Source organism: Meles meles, chromosome X (genome assembly GCF_922984935.1).
Source record: "Meles meles chromosome X, mMelMel3.1 paternal haplotype, whole genome shotgun sequence".
Lineage (NCBI taxonomy): Eukaryota > Metazoa > Chordata > Mammalia > Carnivora > Mustelidae > Meles > Meles meles.
Window position 1 is genome coordinate 60,242,935 of NC_060087.1, and position 14,823 is coordinate 60,257,757.

Sequence of the window (14,823 nt, forward strand, 5' to 3'; positions counted from 1 at the left end):
ACAGAATACACATTCTTCTCTAGTGCACATGGAATATTCTCCAGAATAGATCACATACTGGGTCACAAATCAGGTTTCAACTATTACCAAAATATTGGGGTCATTCCCTGCATATTTTCAGACCACAATGCTTTGAAACTTGAATTCAATCACAAGAGGAAATTTAGAAGGAAATCAAATACCTGGAGGTTAAAGAGTATCTTATTAAAGAATGAATGGGTCAATCAGGAAATAAAGAATTTTTAAATATCATAGAAACAAATGAAAATGAAAACACAACAGTTCAAAACCTCTGGGATGCAGCAAAGATGGTTCTAAGAGGGAAGTACATAACAGTACAAGCCTTTCTCAAAAAGTTAGAAAAGTCTTAAACACACAACCTAACCTTACACCTAAAGGACCTGGAGAAAGTAGAGCAAATAAAAGCCTAAACCAAGCAGGAGATGAGAAATAATAAAGATTAGAGCAGAAATCAATGAAATAGAAACCAAAAGAATAGTAGAACAGATCAATGAAACTAGAAGCTGATTCTTTGAAAGAATTAATAAAATCAATAAAACCCTAACTAGACTTGGACACCTGGTGGCTCAGTCATTAAGTGGCTGCCTTCGGCTCAGGTCATGATCCCAGGGCCCTGGGATCCCAGGATCCCAGGCCCACATTGTGCTCCCTGCTCAGCAGGAAGCCTGCTTCTCCCTCTCCCAGTTCCCCCTGCTTGTGTTTTCTCTTTCTCTGTGTCTCTCTCTGTCAAACAAATAAATTAAATCTTTTTTAAAAACCCTAGCTACACTTACCAAAAAGAAAAGATGAAGGACCCAAATTAAGAAAATCATGAATGAAAGAGGAGAGATCATGACAACACCAAGAAATACAATTTTAAGAACATATTATGAGCAACTATATGCCAACATTAGGCAATCTGGAAGAAATGGATGCATTCCTAGAAACTTATAAACTACCAAAACTGAAACAAGAAATAGAAAACCTGAACAGACCCATAAAGAGTAAGAAAATTGAAGCAATAATCAAAAATCTCCTAACAAACAGGAGGAGTCTAGGGCCAGATGTCTTCCCAGGGGAATTCTACTAAACATTTAAAGAAGAACTAATATCTATTCTTCTAAAGCTATTTCAAAGAAAAGAAAGAAAGAAAGAAAGAAAAGGAAAACCTCCAAACTGGTTCTATGAGGCCAGCATTACCTTGATCCCAAAACCACACAAAAACCCCACCAAAAAGGAAAATTACAGACCAATATCCCTGATAGACATGGATGCAAAAATTCTTACCAAGATATTAGCCAATAGGATCCAATAGTATACTAAAAGGATTAGGGGCACCTGGGTGGCTCAGTAGATTAAGCCTCTGTCTTCGGCTCAGGTCATGGTCTCAGGGTCCTGGGATCGAGCCCCACATCAGGCTCTCTTCTCAGCAGGGAGCCTGCTTCCCCCTCTCACTCTGCCTGCCTCTCTGTCTACTTGTGATCTCTCTCTGTCAAATAAATAAAATCTTGGAAAAAAAAAGGATTATTCACCAAGACAAAGTGGGATTTATTCCTGGGGTGCAAGGGTGGTTCAATATTTGCAAGTCAACCAATGTGATACATCACGTTAACAAAAGAAAGGACAAGAACCATATGATCCTCTCAATTGATGCAGAAAAAAAATTTGACAAAATATAGCATCATTTCTTGATTAAACCTCTCCAAGTGTAGGAATAGAGGGAACATACCTCAAAATCTTAAAAGCTATCTACAGAAAGCCCACAGCAGATATCATTCTCTATGGGGAAAACTGAGAGGTTTTCCCCTCAGGTCATGAACACAACAGTGATGCCCACTCTCACCATTGTAGTTCAACATAGTACTAAATGTCCTAGATTCAGCAATCAGACAACGAAAAGAAATAAAAAGCATTCAAATTGTCAAAGAAGAAGTCAAACTCTCACTCTTTACAGAGAACATGATACTTTATGTGGAAAACCCAAGACTCCACTGCAAAATTGCTAGAACTCATACAGGAATTCAGCAATATGGCAGGATATAAAATCAATGTACAGACATCAGTTGCATTTCTATACACCAACAATGGGACAGAAGAAAGAGATATTGAGGAACCAATCCAATTTACAATAGCTCCAAGAACCCTAAGATACCTACAAATAAACTTAACCAAAGAGGTGAAATACCTCTCAACTAGAAACTACAGAAGACATTTGAAAGAGATTGAAGAAGACACAAAGAGATGGAAGAACATTCCATGCTTATGGTTTGGAAGAATAAATATTGTTAAAAATGTTTATGCTGCCCAGATTGCAATCCCTTTCAAAGTACCATTTTTCACAGAGCTGGAACAAATAACCCTCAAATTTGTATGGAACAAGAAAAGACCCCAAATAGCCAGAGGGATGTTGAAAAAGAAAACCAAAGCTGGAGGCATCACAATCCCGGGCATCAAGCTGTATTGCAAAGCTGTGATCATCAAGACAGTATGGTTCTGGCACAAAAACAGATACATAGATCAATGGAACAGAATAAAGAACACAGAAATGGACCCTCAACACTATGGTCAACTAATCTTTGACAAAGCAGGAAAGAATATTCAATATTCCACATGCAGAAAAACAAAAATGGACAATTTCTTACACCATACACAAAGATAAATCAAAATGGGTGAAAGACCTAAATGTGAAATAGAATCCATCAAAATCGTAGAGGAGAACACAGGGAGCGATCTTTGTGACCTCAGCCACATCAATGTCTTCTTCTTCTTCTTCTTCTTTTTTTTTTTTTTTTAGATTTAGACAGAGATCACAAGTAGGCAGAGAGGCGGGCAGAGAGGGAGGGGAAAGCAGGCTCCCCGCTGAGCAAAGAGCCTGATGCGGGGCTCGATCCCAGGACCCTGAGATCATGACCTGAGCCAAAGGCAGAGGCTTAACCCACTGAGCCACCCAGGTGCCCCAGCCACATCTACTTCTTGCTAGACACGTCTCCAAAGGCAAGGGAAACAAGAGCAAAAATGAACTATTAGGACTTCATCAAGATAAAAAGCTTCTGAACAGCAAAGAAGCAATCAACAATGCTAAAATGTAACCTAAAAAATGGGAGAAGATATTTGCAAATGACATATCAGATAAAAGACTAGTATCCAAGATCTATAAAGAACTTATCAAACTCAATATCCAAAAAACAAATAATCCAGTCAAGAAATGGGCAGAGGACGTGAACAGACATTTCTGCAAGGAAGGCATACAAATAGCCAACAGACACGTGAAAAAATGCTCATTCAACATCACTTGGCATCAGGGAAATACAAATCAAAACCACAATGAGTTATCGCCTCACAGCAGTAAGAATGGCTAAAATTAACAAGTCAGGAAACAACAAATGCTGTTGAGGATGCAGAGAAGGCAGAACTCTTACACTCTTGGTGGGAATGTAAGCTGGTACAGCCACTCTGGAAATCAGTATGGAAGTTCCTCAAAAATTCAAAAATAGAGCTACCATATAACCCAGCATGTGCACTACTAGATATTTACCCAAAGGATACAAATGTTGTGATCTGAAGGGGAACCACCCTTGCATCCTGGGAGTAAATCTCACTTGATCGTGGTGAATAATTTAAAAAAAATTTTTTTAGTAATCTCTACACCCAATGTGGGGCTAGAACTCATTATCCCAAAATTAAAAGTCTCATACTCTTCTGAGACAGCAGGTGCCCCATGAATGAGCTTTTAATGTATTGTTGGATTCAGTTGGCTAATATTTTTTGAGGATTTTTGCATCTATGTTCATTGGAGATATTGGCCTGTAGTTCTCTTTTTTTCGTAGTGTTTTTATCTGGTTTTGGTATCTGGGTTGTGTATGACTTGTAGAATGAATTTTTGAAGTTTTCCTTCCTCTTCTGTTTTTTGGAGTCTATTTATTTTCTTTATGCCTTATCTGCTCTATGCTGCCTTTGTTGGTACTGTGCCATTGTGATTTCCTTCTTTCCTTTTTGGAGTATTTTCAAAGTTATTTTCTTACTAGTTACCTTAAGGATTACAGTTAACATTTTAAATTTATAACAATCTAGTTTGAATAATAGCACCTTAGTGTCTTTTTTAAAAGTTTATTTAAGTAATCTCTACACCCAAATGTGGGACTCGAACTCAAAACCCCAAGATCAACAGTCGCACAATCCACTGACTGAGACAACCAGGCACCCTAAAACCAGTTTAGTTTCAATAGTATACAAATACTCTGTTTCCATCCCCATCTCTGCCCCTTCATTATTATTGTCACAAATTACATCTTTATACACTGTAGACCCATTAACACAGATTTCCAATTATGTTTTATGCATTTGCCTATGAGATCATATGGGAAAAATAAGTAATAAACCATACCAAAAGTACAATAATACTGTCTTTTGTATTTATTTATATAATTGCATTTTCCAGTGTCCTTTATTATTTCTTATAGCTTCAAGTTATTGCCTAGTTTCCTTTCATTCCAGCCAAAAATTCTCCCTGTAGCTTCTCGTAGGTTAGGTCTATTGGCAATAAACTCCTTCAGCTTTTGTTTTTCTGGAAATGTCTTCATTTATCCTTCATTTATAAAGGATAGTCTTGCTGGATGTAGAATTCTTGGTTTCCATTTTTTTCTTCAGAATTTTAAACATATCATCCTACTGCCTTAAGGCCTACATAGTTTCTGAGGCAAAATCAGCCATTAATTTTATCAAGGTTCCATTGTTCATGATCAGTCACTTCTCTCTTGCTACTTTAAAAATTCTTTTTTTGTCTTTGGGTTTCAATGACTTGACAATAATGTGTCTTGACATTGAAGTTTGAATTTGTCCTGTGTGGCATTTGTTGAGCTTCAAAGACATATATATTCATGTGTTTACTCAAATTTGGGACGAATTTGGCTATTTTTAAAATGTATTTATTTCTGCCTTCTCTCTCTTTTTTCCTTCTGGGACTCCTATGTGTACTGTGGTACATTTGATGATGTCCCACAGGTCCCTCAGGCTCTGTTCATTTTTCATCATTCTTTTTTCCTTTTCCTCAGAATAGATGATTTTAGTGGTCTCATCTTATTCTTAATTTTTATTTATTTATTTGGCAGAGAGAGAGAGATTGAGAGAGAGCATGAGAGAGCACAAGCAGGGGGAGCGGCAGACAGAGGGAGAGGGAGAAGCAGGCTCTGGACTGAGCAGGGAGCCCGACATGGGATTCGATCCCAGGACCCTGGAATCACGACCTGAGCCAAAGACAGACACTTAACTGACTGAGCCACCTAGGCACCCCTGTGGTCTCATCTTAAAGTTTGTTGATCTTCTGCCTTTTCACATCTTGCCTCTTGTATGTTTCACGTTGGCCCCTGGTGAGTTTTTTCACTTCAGTTATTGCATTTTTCAGTTCCAGAATTGCAGTTTGGTTCCTTTTTGTAATTTCTGTCTTTTATTGATATCGTCATTTTAAAAAATACATTGTTAATTTGATTTCATTTAATTCTTATCCATGGTTTCTTTGAGCTTACTGGATATATATAAGACTGTTTATTTAATATCGTTGGCTAGTAATTCCAATGTCTGGGCTTCCTCTTTCAAATCTTCTTTTCCCTGTGACTGGGTCATATTTCCATGTTTATTTGTATATTTTGTAAATTTTTTGAGAACTGGACATTTTGAGTATTACTATTGTGGTAACTCTGGACATCTAATTCTCCACTCTCCTGGGACTGATGAATCTTGCTTGTTGAGGCTTAGGGCCATCTATTTACAACTTTTGTGAACTCTTTTTGGAAAACGTGTATTATTTGTTGTACATGGGCACTGACGTTTCTGTTCTGTTATCTCTGTGGTCAGCCAGAAGCCTGACAAAGATTTCTTTAAATGTCTCTGTCCCTAAAGGGGGAAAAGAAGCAAAACCCCTCAAAGATCCAAGTACTGTTTCTTTAAATCTCTTGTAAGCTGCTTCAGCCCATGTGGACAGAAACAATGGTCAGCCTCTGTGCCAGCCTCTCAGCCCTCAAAAACAGCAAACCACATAATTCTGATATATGGAGGACAGTGCCTTTATTGCCCACTCAAGCTTCAGGAAGCTGCACCAGGAACTGTCCCCTTATGTACCTGCCTCAGTGCTGGGGGATGGCAACTGCTGGGTAAAAGGCCAACATTTCAAGAAATTTACCAAAACTTTATAAGCCTTTTTATCAAGCTCTCCCATGGACCCTGCAGGAATTTAACTAGAGTCCATAGTTCCAAAATTGTTATTTTCAGCCAGTTTCTGCCAACTCAATAATTGTTTAGGAGGATGGATGGATTCCTTGAGCTTCCTGCTCTGTCATCTTCCATGACATCTGGCTGGTATTATTCTACTCCTTGGAATTTATTACTATTTTCTTGTATCCTAGTACATGATCAATTTGGTAAGTATTCTACAGCCTTTAAGAAGAATGTGTAGTCTATTTTGGGGTGCAAATTTCTACACAAATCTATTAAATCTGACAAATCTTCTAGTCCTTATCTAGTTTGGCTCTTTGTATCTGTCAGTCTGAGAACTGTATGTCTCTGGCCATGATTTTGTCTTTGTACTGTCTTGTATTTATAAATAGTTTTTACTTATGTTTCACTACTATCTTGCTCTGTATGAAAAGTTCAATGACAGTTGTAACTTCCTTGTTGGTCAGTTGTGCCCTTTGGCCAGTTTAAACAAATGGTACCTTTCTTGTACCACTTAACATCCTTTGTCTTGAATTCTACTTTATCCTATATTAATATTCCCATTTCTGCTTTTTTAAAGTTTATTTATTTTGTTTATTAATCTTTATACCCAACATGGAGCTTGAACTCAGGACCCTGAGATCAAGAGTCTTCTGACTGAGTGAGCCAGGCACCCCCTCCATTTCTGCCTTTTTAAAAATCCTATTTGCCTGATGGGTTTTTATCCCTTTATTTTCAACATTTCTGTGTCATTTTGTTTTAGGTTTACCTCCTGTAAATAATAAATAATTGGATTTCTTTTAATTTTATCTTTTTTAAAGTTTCTCTTCATTTATTTGAGAGAGAGAGAGCATGAGCATGAGCCAGGGGGAGGGGGAGAAGGGCAGAGGGAGAGGGAGAGGCCTGACGCAAGGTTCAATCCCAGGACTCTGGGATTGACATTTGTGTTGAAGCCACCCAGGTACCCTGGATTTTTAAAGTAGGCTTCAATGCCCAATGTGGGGGTTGAACTCATGACCCTGAGATCAAGAGTTGCATGCTCGGGGCGCCTGGGTGGCTCAGTGGGTTAAGCCTCTGCCTTCGGCTCAGGTCAAGATCCCAGGGTCCTGGGGTCGAGCCCCGCATCAGGCTCTCTGCTCACAGGGAGCCTGCTTCCTCCTCTCTCTCTCTGCCTGCTTCTCTTCCTACTTGTGATCTCTGTCTGTCAAATAAGTAAATAAAATCTTAAAAAAAAAATTAAAAGAGTTGCATGCTCTACCTACTGAGCCAGCCATTGGATTTTTTTAAAACTCATTTTTCAGGGGTGACTGGGTGGCTCAGTTGGTTAAGCCACAGACTCTTTTTTTAAAAAATTTGAATTAAAGTAATTAACATATAGTGTACTACTGGTTTTAGGGCTAGAGTTCAGTGATTCATCAGTCTTATATAATACACAGTGCTCATTACATCACCTGCCCTCCTTAAGGTCCATCACCCAGTTACCCCTCCCCCCACTCCCACCCCTCCAGTAACCCTCAGTTTGTTTCCTCTAGTTAAGAGTCCCTGGGGCACCTGGGTGGCTAAGTGGGTTAAGCCTCTGCCTTTGGCTCAGGTCATGATCCCAGGGTCCTGGGATCAGGCCCCACATCGGGCTCCCTGCTCAGTGGCGAGCCTGCTTCTCCTTCTCCCTCTGCCTGCCACTCTGCCTACTTATGCTATCTCTCTGTCAAACAAATAAATAAAATATTAAAAAATAAAAGAGTCTCTAATGGTTTTTCTCCCTCTCTGATTTCATCTTGCTTTATTTCCCACTCCCTTCCCCTATGACCCTTTGTTTTGTTTCTTAAATTCCATATATGAGTGAGATCATATGATAGTTGTCTTTCACTGGGCATAATACCCTCTAGTTCCATCCACATCATTGCAAATGGCATGATTTCATCTGTTTTTGTTGAATGAGTAGTATTCCATTGTGTGTGTGTGTGTGTGTGTGTGTGTGTGTATGTATATATATATATATATATACCACATCATCTTTGTCCATTCATCTGTTGATGGACATCTGGGCTGTTTCCATAGTTTGGCTATTGTGGACATTGCTGCTATGAACATTGGGGTGCAGGTGCCCTTTCAGATCACTACATTTGTATCTTTGGGGTAAATACCTACTAGTGCAATTGCTGGGTCATAAGGTAGCTCTTTTTTTTTTTTTTTTGTAACTTTTTGAGGAACCTCCATACTGTTTTCCAGAGTGGCTGCACCAGCTTGCATTCCCATCAACAGTGTGGGAGGGTTCCCTTTCCCTGCATCCTCCCCAACATCTGTTGTTCCCTGTCTTGTTAATTTGAGCCATTCTGACTGGTGTGAGGTGGTATCTCACTGTGGTTTGGATTTGTATTTCCCTGATGCCGAGTGATGTTAAGCACTTTTTCATGTATCTGTTGGCCAATTGTATGTCTTCTTTGGAGAAATGTCTGTTCATGTCTTCTGCCCATTTCTTGATTGGATTATTTGTTCTATGGCTGTTGTGAAGTTTCTAAAGGTGTAAGAGAAATACAAGTTAAAAATTTTCCTCTCACTGTTACTACCAAGCCATACAGGTTCTTTTTCTAGGAAACAAATAAAGTTATCAGTTTCTTACATATCTTATGAAAGATATCCTTTGCATATACAAACAAGTATTCCTAGCCTTTCCTTTTATTTTTTTCTTATTCAAATGATAGCATACCATCCATATGTTCTGAATCTTACTTTTATCTTAACAATGTATCTTTGATATCATTCCAAACTATCCATTTTTTATTTTATTTTTTTTAAAGATTTTATTTATTTATTTGACAGAGAGAAATCACAAGAGAGGCAGGCAGAGAGAGAGGAAGGGAAGCAGGCTCTCCGCTGAGCAGAGAGCCCAATGTGGGACTCGATCCCAGGACCCTGAGATCATGACCTGAGCTGAAGGCAGCGGCTTAACCCACTGAGCCACCCAGGCGCCCCAAACTATCCATTTTTTAAAGATTTTATTTATTTATTTGACAGACAGAGATCATAAGTAGGCAGAGAGGCAGGCAGAGAGAGAGGAGGAAGCAGGCTCCCCACGGAGCAGAGAGCCCGATATGGGGCTCAATCCCAGGACCCTGGGATCATGACCTGAGCCGAAGACAGAGGCTTTAAACCACTGAGCCACCCAGGCGCCCCCAAACTATCCATTTTTAAGCCTTTTATTGTGGAAATTTTTAAACATATAGAAAGGAAAAAGAATAATATAATGAACCCCCATGTACCCATCACCCTGTTCAATAATAATTAACATCCTGTTATTATTATTTTATATATCCCTTTCACTTATTAAGATTTCACTGGCATGTTTTATTTTATTTTAATTAATTATTATTATTGTTTTGCTGGAGCATTTTATTTAAAAAAATGATTTTTATTAACATATAACGTATTATTTGCCCCAGGGGTACAGGTCTGTGAATCATCAGGCTTACACATTTCACAGCACTCACCATAGCCCATACCCTCCCCTTGCTGGAGCATTTTAAAGCATATTTTAGGCATCATTTTTAAGTATTTGGGCTCATTTTGGGCTCAGAAGATGAAGGCTTTAAAAAAAATACATCCAGGGGGTGCCTGGGTGGCTCAGTGGGTTAAAGCCTCTGCCTTCGGCTCAGGTCATGATCCCAGGGTCCTGGGATCAGGGGGTGCCTGGGTGGCTTAGTGGGTTTAAAGCCTCTGCCTTTGGCTCAGGTCGTGATCCCGGGGTCTTGGGATCAAGCCCCACATCGGGCTCTCTGCTCAGCGGGGAGCCTGCTTCGCCCCCCCCCACCCCCGCCTGCCTCTCTGCCTACTTGTGATCTCTGTCAAGTAAATAAATAAAATATTTTTAAAAATACAGCCATAATACCATTATCATACTCAGTAAAATATATAATTTCTCAACAACATCAAATACTTAGTCTGTGTTTAGTTTTCTGTTAGTATTTAAAAAATGTTTTGTTTCATGTTTGCCAATCTAAGGATATTTTTACTGACAATTTCAGAAGATCTGCCACTTCCACTCCTTGTTTCCCTTGAGTTCTTTTTCCTATTTGACACTGTTAACTATTCCTTACAACTTTAAAAGCTAGATATTCTTCTGTTCTAAATCCTTTTTTGGGGGTGCCTGGGTGGCTCAGTGGGTTACAGCCTCTGCCTTCAGCTCAGGTCATGATCCCAGGGTCCTGGGATGGAGCCCCGCATCGGGCTCTCTGCTTAGCAGGGAGCCTGCTTCCTCCACTCTCTCTCTCTCTGCCTGCCTCTCTGCCTACCTGTGATCTCTGTCTGTCAAAAAAATAAAAATCGAAATCCTTTTCTTCTATTTTCTCTTTTTAAAAAAATTTTATTGACATATAATGTATTATTTGCTTCAGGCGTACAGGTCTGTGAATCATTAGTCTTACACAATTCACAGCACTCACCATAGCACATACCCTCCCCAATGTCCATAACCCAGCCACCCTCTCCCTACCCCCACCATCCCCCATCTATTTTTTTCTTGGTTCCTCTATTTCCTCCTACTTTCATCTTTGAGGCCCAGTGTTAAAACTCTTTCCTCTTTTTCTCTAATGTCCTTTCTTTTAAAAGAGAGAGGGAGAGAGAGAGAGAGAGAGAGAGAGAGAGAGACCATGAGCAGGGGGAGAGGCAGAGGAGAGGGAGAGGGACAAGCAGACTCTCCACTGAGCAACACTGAGCCTGTTTCGGGGCTTGATCCCAGGACCCTGAGATCATGACCTGAGCCAAAGTCAGATGCTTAATCAACTGAGCCACCCAGGCACCCCTAACTTCTCTTCTTTTAAGTAATAATCCACATTATTATTTCAGTTATCACCTTTGCTGATGACTCTAAAGTCTTTGTCTCCAGGCCAAGCCTCTTATCCAAACGCAGGTTCTCTAACTGCCTAGAGGTCACCTCTGAATAAAAAACCCTTTGTAAACTCAAAATGAAAATATCTAAAATGGAACTTATCTTTCTCTTCAAATAACTTTCTTCATTGTTCGATTTCTGATAATGGCAACTTCATTCTCCCTGTTCCTAATCTTAACATCCAAGTTATTTCTAAACTGTAATTCTATTTCATCCCCCTTATTCACTTAGTTAGCAAGTACTATTGAGTCTTCCTTTGTAGTGTCTCTAGCTTTTCTCCAGTCTCACTGTTATTCCCTAAAACCTAATCAGAGATGTTCACATAGGTGATTAGCTTACATTCAGCATTATGCTAGAAATCCTAACCAATGCAGTGAAATGAGAAATCAAAATAAGAGATATAAATATTGGCAACAAAAGCTATAACACATAAAAATACAGGTAATGATCTCTTATACAGGAGAGGACCAAAAAAGCACTAAGCATAAAAGAAAAACTTGAATATATCAAAATTAAAAATTTCTGCTATTTCAGAAAATGATACACAAGCCACAGAATGGAAGAAAGTATCATAAGACATATGTCTGACAAAAGATTTTTTAAAAGAGTTATTTATTTATTTATTTATTTATTTATCTTAGAGAAAGAGAGAGAGCATGAGCAGGGGGCAGGGGTAGAAGGGAGGGTGAAGAAGACTCCCTGATGAGCAGGGATTTCCCTATGTGGGACTCGATCCCAGAACTCTGGGATCATGACCTGAGCTGAAGGTAGATGCTTAACCAACTGAGCCACCCAGGCGGCCCAACATTGTCAATATACTAAAAAATCATTTAGTTGCACATTTAAAATGGGTGAATTTATGATGTGTAAATTTTTACCCCAATAAAGCTGTTTTAAAAAGATAATTACCCATTTGGGCCAGCAATCACATTCATATTTCCTTAAATGAACTGAAAATTCATGACCACACAAAAGCCTGCACTTAGATGTTTATGGTGCTTTATTCATAATTGCCAAATCTTGGAAACAACCAAGACATCCTTCAGAAGGTGAATATATAAATAAATTGTGGTACCTCCAGACAATAGAATATTATTCACTTAAAAGAAATGAGCCATCAAGCCATAACAAGACATGGAAGAACTTCAAATGCACATTACTAAAGAGAAAGAGCCAATTTGAGAAGTCTACATATTGTAATGATTGCAACTATATGGCATTCTGGAAAAGGCAAAACTATGGAGGCAATAAAAAGATCCGTGGGTGCCAGCGATTGGAGGGAGAGGGGAATGAATAGGCAGACCACAGAGGGTTTTTAGGACAGTAGAACTATTCTGTATGCTGTTATAATAGTGGATATATGCCATTGTATATTTCTCAAAACTCATTGGACATACAACAACAAGAGTGAACTCTTGTCCAAACTCCGTGGACTTTGGATAGTAACAATGTGTCAACATAGGTTCATCAGTTACAACAAATGTGCTACTCTGGCGGTGTGGAATTTTGAGATAGCTTAGGCTCTGCCTGTGTGGGGTCAGGAGATAAGTGGAAATTCTCTGTAATTCCTGTTCAATTTGCTGTACCTAAAACTGCTCTAAAAAAATAAAGTCTATTGGGGTGCCTGGCTGGCTCAGTTGGTAGAGCATGTGACTCTTGATCTTGGGGTCGTGAGTTCGAGTCCCATGCTGAGGGCAGAGCTTACGTAAAAAAATTCTAAATAAAAGTTTGTGTAAAATGAACTGCTGGGGCACCTGGATGGCTCAGTTGGTTAAGCGTCTGCCTTCAGCTTGGGTCATGATCCTGGGGCTTGGAATTGAGTCCTGCATGGGGCTCCCTGCTCCGTGGGGATCTTGCTTCTCCCTCTGCCTGCCAACGTCCTGATTGTGTTCTCTCTCAAATAAATACATAAAACCTTTAAAATTTAACTGTTTATGGGGCCTTTGAGTGGCTCAGTTAGTTGAGCATCTGACTCTTGGTTTCGCTCAGGTCATGATCTCCTGGGTCATGGGATCGAACCTTGTACCAGGCTCCATGCTCAGGGGAGTCTGATCAAAGATTTTCTCCCTCTGCTCCCCACCCCCGACTCATGCACACACACTCTCTCTCTTTTTCTAAAATAAATAAATTTTTTAAAAAATTTAACTGTTTAGGAGTGCCTGGGTGGCTCAGATGGTTAAGCAGCTGCCTTCGGCTCAGGTCATGATCCCAGGGTCATGGGATCGAGCTCCGCATTGGGCTCCCTGCTCAGTGGAGAGCCTGCTTCTTCCTCTCCCTCTGCCTTCCGCTCTGTATACTTGTGCTCTCTCTCTCTCTCTCTCTATATATATATGTCTAAATTTAACTGTTTAAACAAAAATAGTAACAGTGCATTGTGGGGTAAAGTAAAATGCATAACAATAGTGTAAAGTCCAAGAAGAGAGAAATGGGTGTACATTAATGTAAGTACATAACAACATATAACTCTACATGAAGTGGTATAATAACACTTGAAGGTAGACTGGAGGTTATGGTTGTATATAATAAACCTATAAGATGTAACAAAACAAAGATGTGAAGCTACTAAGCCAATAAGGAGATAAAAGTGAAATTAAAATAATACTGATTAATCCAAAAGAATGTAGAAAAAGAGGAAAAAGAGAACCAAGAAGAGATGGGACAAATGGAAAACAAGAGAACATAACAATTCTACATATGTGTGCGCATAATAATAATACAAGAGCTTCAGAATACATGAATCAAAAACTGACGAACTGCAAGGAAAACTAGACAAATCTGCAGTTCTAGTCAGATTTCAATACCCTTCTCTCAATAATCAATAGAACGAGGAACCATAAAATTAGTGAGGATACATACAGAAGAAGTGAACAATACTATCAACCAAATTGACCCCATTGACATTTTTAGAACCACCCAATAACAACAAAATACATATTCTTTTCAAGTGCACGTGGAGTATTTACAGGGGTAGACCATATTCTAGGCCACAAAAAAAGTCTCAATGAATTCAAAAGGGTCAAGTCATACCAAGTACATTCTCTTAAAAAATGGAGTCAAATTACACACCAACAACCAAAAGATCTCTGGAAAATCCTCAAATATTTGAAAATGAAACAATCCACTTCTAGATATCCCATGGGTCAAAGAAGAAATCAAAAGAGAAATTAGAAAATATTTTGAGGGGTGCCTGGGTGGCTCAGTGGGTTAAAGCCTCTGCCTTCGGCTCAGGTCATGATCCCGGGGTCCTGGGATCGAGCCCCACATCGGGCTCTCTGCTGAGCAGGAAGCCTGCTTCCTCCTCTCTCTCTGCCTGCCTCTCTGCCTACTTGTGATCTCTGTCAAATAAATAAATTAAGAAAAAAGGAAAAAAAATATTTTGAACCAGGGGCGCCTGGGTGGCTCAGTGGGTTAAAACCTCTGCCTTCGACTTGGGTCCTGATCCCAGGGTCCTGGGATCAAGCCCTGCATCTGGCTCTCTGCTCGGCAGAGGGCCTGCTTCCCTTCCTCTCTTTCTGCCTGTCTCTCCGCCTACTTGTGATCTTTGTCTGTCAAATAAATAAATAAATAAAATCTTTAATTAAAAAAAAGAAAATATTTTGACCTGAATAAAGATGAAACCACACATGTAATTTATGGCATACTGCTAAAGAAATATTTAGGGGGTAATTTTTAAAAATATATTTTATTTATTTATTTTGAGGGAGAGAGAGCAGGTGAGAGCTGGAGGGAGG